We start from the raw sequence: 6,000 nt of genomic DNA, 5'->3' as shown, positions 1-6,000 counted from the left end.
GAAGTAGAAAATCAACATGAGAGGAAAATTAAACGCTTAAGGTCCGATCGTGGTGGAGAATATTTTTCAAGTGATTTTTCTGACTTCTGCGTACAACATAGAATTATTCATGAGAGAACACCGCCATACTCACCACAGTCCAATGGGATTGCCGAAAGAAAGAACCATACTCTAACTGAGATGGTTAACGCCATGTTTAAGACTTCGGGTCTATCTAAGGAATGGTGAGGTGAGGCGATATTGACAGCGTGTCATGTCCTGAATAGAGTTCCTACAAAGAATAAAGAAATCACACCATTTGAGGAATGGGAAAAGAAAAGAGTAAATATCTCCTATTTGCGTACTTGGGGTTGTTTGGCTAAACTGAATGTGCCAATAAACAAGAAACGCAAACTCGAACCTAAGACAGTTGACTGTATTTTCCTTGGTTATGCTACTCACAGCGTAGGGTATAGGTTTTTAATTATAAATTCTGGAGTACCAGATATGCATGTTGGTACTATAATGGAATCAAGAGATGCAACATTCTTTAAAACTGAGTTCCCTATGAAAAGTACATCTAATGTTTCTAGTCATGAGTCTATAAATTCCCATGAGCAATTTATTCCGATAGAACAATATGAGGAACCCCATGTTCACTATTCCGAGGAGGATGATAATGTAGTCACTCGAACGAGCAAAAGACAAAGAAAAGTGAAGTCTTTTGGAGATGACTATATTGTGTACCTCGTGGATGATACCCCAACAACCATTAAAGAGGCATTTTCCTCTCCTGATGCTGACTTGTGGAAGGAAGCAATAAGGAATGAGATGGATTCAATAATGTCTAATGGAACTTGGGAAGTGGTTGAACGGCCTTTTGGGTGTAAACCTATAGGGTGTAAATGTGTATTCAAGAAAAAGCTTAGGTCTGATGGTACAATTGAGAGGTACAATGCTAGGCTTGTGGCTAAGGGTTATACCCAAAGAGAAGGGGAAGATTTTTTTGATACTTATTCACTTGTTGCCCGTTTGACCATAATTCGAGTGTTACTGTCTTTGGCTGCCTCTCATGGTCTTCTCATTCATCAGATGGATGTGAAGACAGCTTTCCTAAATGGAGAGTTAGAGGAAGAGATCTATATGGATCAGCCTGATAGATTTGTGACAAGTGGTCAAAAGGGCAAGGTGTGTAAGTTATTAAAATCCCTTTATAGCCTAAAACAAGCTCCAAAACAATGGCATGAGAAGTTTGACAGAACCTTAACTTCTGCCGGCTTTGCTGTTAATGAAGCTGATAAATGTGTGTACTATCGGTTTGGTGGGGGTGAAGGTGTGATCCTTTGTCTATACGTGGATGACATACTGATCCTTGGGACAAGCCTTGATGTGATCAAGGAAGTTAAAGACTTTTTGTCTAATAACTTTGAGATGAAAGATTTGGGAGAAGTTGATGTTATTCTAAACATTAAGCTTTCAAGAGAAGGCGATGGTGGGATTACACTTGTGCAATCCCACTATGTGGAAAAGATTTTAAGTCGCTTTGGGTATAGTGACTGTCAATCTGCTCCTACGCCTTATGATCCTAGTGTGCTATTGAGGAAAAATCGAAGAATAGCAAGGGATCAACTAAGATTCTCCTAAATTATAGGCTCATTGATGTACCTTGCTAGTGCCACGAGGCCTGATATCTCATTTGCAGTGAGCAAACTTAGCCGGTTTGTGTCAAATCCGGGATATTCATTGGCAAGCTCTTGAGAGAGTGATGCGCTATCTGAAAGGTACTGTGAGCTATGGCATTCACTATACCGGATACCCGAAGGTATTAGAGGTTTATTGTGATGCAAATTGGATATCTGATGCTGATGTGTTAAAGGCCGCAAGTGGATATGTGTTTCTGCTTGGAGGTGGTGCTGTTTCATGGAAGTCTTACAAGCAGACTATCTTAACGATGTCAACCATTGTAACATCCCAAAAATTCACATTCAAAAATCACTCGCATTAAAAATTATTTTCAAAATATATTTCAAAAACTATAAAATAATTTGAGCTCTATAGTATCTCCATCTAATTCTTTTTCCATCCATTCTAATTATCCATCTTTAAATATAACCTGCACCGCATGGCATGAGCATCATATGTCCGCTACTTATCCCTCTTGCTCGCTCGCTCTGCCCGATACCCGGCAACGGCGCGTGCGCCGACCCCACCACCATCAGCGCCGCAGCGCACTCACGCCCGGCCCCCTCGCCGAGCGCACTCGCTCGCACGCGCACCGCGGCATGCGGGCCCCACCTCTTGCCTTTTCCCGCGCCTCTTTTGCTGTAAAAAAGATAGCAAGTCGCAACGTACAACTAGGCACCATTTATATTTTCGCGCACAAATAACAGCGAGTACCAGCAAGTTTACATGCAAGAAAGCATAGCAGTGCACCCACACATATGAATATATCTCATGCATGCATGCATGCAGGACAAGCATGCCACTGTCCATTTGCATGCACCTGCATGCAAAGGACATGGTGATTAGGCACCGTCCATTTGCACGCACCGTGCATGCAAATGAGACATTGCCATTTGCATGAAAATTAGGCACTGTCCACCGTCCTGTCGTCCTGTGTAGCCATGCACTACAGTAGCAATTATAATGGCACGAAGCTGAGCACCAGAGGCATAACCTCACTCCTCTGGCCTATAAAAAGCCAGCCTCGGGTGCTCACTCTCACCACCCGAGAAACACGTTCACTCGCTTGCTCACTCGCTCTCACTTCGCGTATACCGTATACGGCCATACGCACAAGCCGAGCTCGACTGTCGTCGCAAGACGAGGTGAGCAGCTCATGAGCATCTCCTTGCTCTTCTCTGTCTTTCTGTAGTATTTTTTCTGTATTTTTCCATGTATTTGTCTGTACCGGTTCACTGCCAAGAACTCCACGAATAGAACCATGACATACAGAAGAGTTCTAATGACCCCTGCTAATTTCTCTCTAACCATGCATGTGTGGGCCAAGCATTAACTCCAAATAGTACATGCATGAATGCAACATGCACTACCAGCCAAACAAATGCCCACGTGAAGCATCCATTCCTTAATCATCGTTAGCCTTTTTCGCATGATTAAATTCCGGCCATTTCACAAATGCCACATGCTAACTCTGATTTTAATAATTCTTTTTCCTAAATTCATCTAAAATCATGATCTACCTCCCATATTAATTTCATGATTTTTGGAGCTCATTTGAATTTATATGATTATTTATCTGTGCCTATTGTCTGTGTCGTTCGTCGCGTATTTTAGTTGACGGAGTGAACGAGCCGGAAAACGAGAACGTTGGAGACGAGTACCGCGAGTTTGACGCCGAGGACCCGGACTGTCAGCAGCAGTTTGCCGAGGACGCCGACGGAGGCAAGTCCAACCGATCCCCTTTGATGCATATTGATCCTATTTTTAAACACAACCCGTAGAAGCCGTTTTAAATATTGCATGTACGATATATGTACGAAGTATTTTCGCTGCTTAGTAAAAACCTGTTGAATAGCCATCCTTGAATTGATATTACCCGATAATTGTCTTGTTCGAACCTAGGAACAAATAATATGCTATGACAGAAATATTATTATTTAGTATGCTTAGGACTTGTTACTCATCCTGGATACTCATCGCTATATTTTATCAAATATAATAATTTTAAAAGTAAAAGGTGTGAGTGGTGAAAATAAATTGTGGGTATTGTGAAAGGGTTAATGAACAAGTTATAGATGTGATTACTATGGAGATGGGGCGGATGGGATCTCTTTTGGGGATGCCCTGGTGTTGTGGCTTATACCTTGCGGGGTTAAGCGTGAAGATATCCGCCGTGTCTCGATTAAGGACTGAGTTGATGATTCATCTTGCCTAACTCATTTATCGTACAACCACTCGCCTTGCATGGGAAAGGCTTAGTCTAAATCTCTCTAGTTAGTATGGCAATCATCTGGAGGCAGGTGTGCAACGGGACACTAAGTGATGTATGTGAAATTGTGGAAATATATGAAAAGAGCTTTGTGAATTATTGTGGTATCACGAGATGTGGCCTTAGTGTTCCCGTGGTGAGCGCCATTACTTAGCTATGGAGGGTAATGACTTTGATGGATCTGTGCTTGCACGACGGTGTAAGTTATGGTATCCTACTTGTGGGGAAAGTGTACAACCTCTGCAGAGTGTAAATCTATCTGGATAGCCGTGTCCGCGGTCTCGGACGGGTTATGGTTTGGTTTCAACAACTAGATGGGTTGGTATGAGTGAAAGCATGTGAGAGAGTGTGATTTTGGAAATAAATGGTTGACTGCCATTGTGTTGTGGGAACAAGGGTTCAACAACACTTAAAATTGTGATCAAACCCCCATTTTCAGAAATACTATCATATGTGGAAAAAGAGTTCTTTTACAACAGTATTTGCGAAATGAAACCTTGCATGTGTAAAAAGATAGCTTTATGCAAATAAAACTAAGCCTCATCCTTGATTTATCCATATGCATATATATTGTTATCCCCTTCCGTAGGGTAAGGTTGGATTTGCTGAGTACTTTGTACTCACCCTTGCTTTATTAAACAGAGGAAGATCCGGACTTCGATCCCGAAGTGGCGTTCGAGTAAGGTCGTGTCTGCACCCAACTAAGCCTGTGGCATTGGGACTCGTCAGATGTTCGATGGCGATATCGTTTGTTTCTGGGTCCTTTGGACCTGTGTTGTATTTTGGTGTCTTATTATTATAGCGTGCCTTCCTTGTCCACGCTTTCCAAGACTACTGCGCTGAAACTTATCTGATGTAATAAATGTGTTACTAGCCTCCTGGGACTAGTATTGTATCACATTTGAGTTCCTGGTTTACCAGGAGCGCTTCAACCATGGAAGCAGAACTCACAGCATTAGACACCGCTCGCGCTGAGGCCGAGTGGCTTCGTGAACTCCTGATGGATCTATCGGTGGTTGAAAAATCTATGCCGGCTATTTCCATGAACTGTGACAATCAAACGGTGATCACTAAAGTCAACAGTTCTAAGGACAACACGAAGTCTACTAGGCATGTCAAACGACGTTTGAAGACTGTCAGAAAATTGAGAAACTCCGGAGTTATAGCATTGGACTATGTTCATACGTCCAAGAATCTGGCAGATCAATTCACAAAGGGACTATCACGTAATGTGATAGATAGTGCATCGAGTGAGATGGGTTTGAGACCCACGTGAGGTCTACCATGGTGGCAACCTATTCTATATGATCGGAGATCCCGTGAAGTAGAATGGTGAAACAAGCCAAAAGTAGATTGTGAGGAAAGACCCTTTACTTAACTCATCTCAATTGCACTTCTTTCCTAAGTCTATAAGGAAGGCTGGTTATATACCTTAATGTATTCCAAAGCGGCTTGAGAAGCGATAGATGTTGTCCTACAGAACATCTTTAAGGAATACACCTATATGAGTTTGACTGCTAGTCAGAGTCTATGAGATTTGGGTGATCTCTAGATACTCATGAATGAGCTAGAAGTATGACTTATATGCTTCAACCAGAGAAGATGTTCATGCAACCCAGTATCAGTTATGAGTTTAGATGAAGCTTATATCACACAAAACTTGCAATTCAAGACATAGTCCATTGTTCAAGTTGTGACTAAGTGTAGTCTGTACTCTAAGTGGAAGTTCAACTTAACAGTCTCCACTGAAACGATTGGTATATGAAACGACATGGAAAGTTCGAGAGCTTTTCTTATGTGCCTTAGAAATAGGTGGGGATTGTTGAATATAATGGGCCTTTAGCCCATAATTATATTTGATGATTAATTCAAGGGCCCATAATTAATGCTATAATGAAAACGGTTTAGTACCGTATTGATGATTGACCATGTGTTAACTCAACTTAAATAGGTGGCTTTTGTTAGCTCCTATGGAGAAGTTGAGGGAGGGAAAAGGGGCGCCACACGCGCGCGCCGCCGCCGCCGCCGCCGCCGAGCCGTGTCTTGTCTTGTCTTGTCTTGTCGAGGTC

This window comes from Sorghum bicolor, chromosome 4 (assembly GCF_000003195.3).
Source record: "Sorghum bicolor cultivar BTx623 chromosome 4, Sorghum_bicolor_NCBIv3, whole genome shotgun sequence".
Taxonomy (NCBI): domain Eukaryota; kingdom Viridiplantae; phylum Streptophyta; class Magnoliopsida; order Poales; family Poaceae; genus Sorghum; species Sorghum bicolor.
This window is presented reverse-complemented; position numbering follows the sequence as displayed.